Genomic DNA, 873 nt, shown 5'->3' with positions numbered 1-873 from the left:
CGGGCCCTTGCCCAGGGCCAGACGGGGAGAGGGACCGAGCCAAAGTCAAGCACAGCCTGGGCATCCAACCCAACAGTGTGGGCGACGAAGCTTCGCCCGCCCGCCAGGCCCCCGAGCTCAGCAGGCAAGCAAGGACGGCCTTCCCGCCCCGCCTCGCTCCTTCTGGCGGGCGCCCCAGGCCTGGCACTGCTCTCCAAGGCCAGAACGCCCATGCGACACCCGCCTTCTCCAGCCTCCATCCCGTTACCCTTGACCCAGCGCAACCCCACAGCCCGGCGCTCCCGCCCATTCCCTTGCCCGCAGCCAAGCCCAGCCCCGAGCACAAGCCCCAGCGGCCAGCAAGACGGGCTCTCCCGCTTCGCACTTCTGCAGCCTTGCTTTCTGCCAGCACGAAGGCCGCTGCGCCGGCCAGTTCAGCCAAAACAGCACTGATTCTAACCGAGGTTGCTGCGGCCACAACGCAGAGTACTAACCACTATACGATCACGGCCACTGCTCCTCACGGAGCCCTGGCCTGCCGCGGGCCACCAGTTCCTCTCAGCCGCCCCGCTCACACAGCCTGTCCTGCTCGGGCCCCAGGCCGACTTGGCCGGCCCTCCACCAGCTCCAGCAAGCGGCCCACGCCACCGCCTAAGCCACCTGGGGCTCACAGGCCGACTTGGCCGGCCCTCCACCAGCTCCAGCAAGCGGCCCACGCCACCGCCTTGGCCGCCCGGGGCTCACTCTACGAGCTCTTTCTGGTGGCCGGCACGGGGTGGGCTGCTCCGCCCCTTCACCGGGAACGGGCCACCAGCTCGTAGCCCCCTTCCCGCCTGGAACCCTAGCAGGGCTTGTGGCCCCGCCGCCCGCGGCACCTCTTCCCATGGCTTGCCT

This window comes from Alligator sinensis, unplaced genomic scaffold, assembly GCF_000455745.1.
Source record: "Alligator sinensis unplaced genomic scaffold, ASM45574v1 scaffold327_1, whole genome shotgun sequence".
In the NCBI taxonomy this organism is placed as follows: Eukaryota; Metazoa; Chordata; order Crocodylia; family Alligatoridae; genus Alligator; species Alligator sinensis.
Note: the sequence above shows the minus strand (reverse complement) of the source record.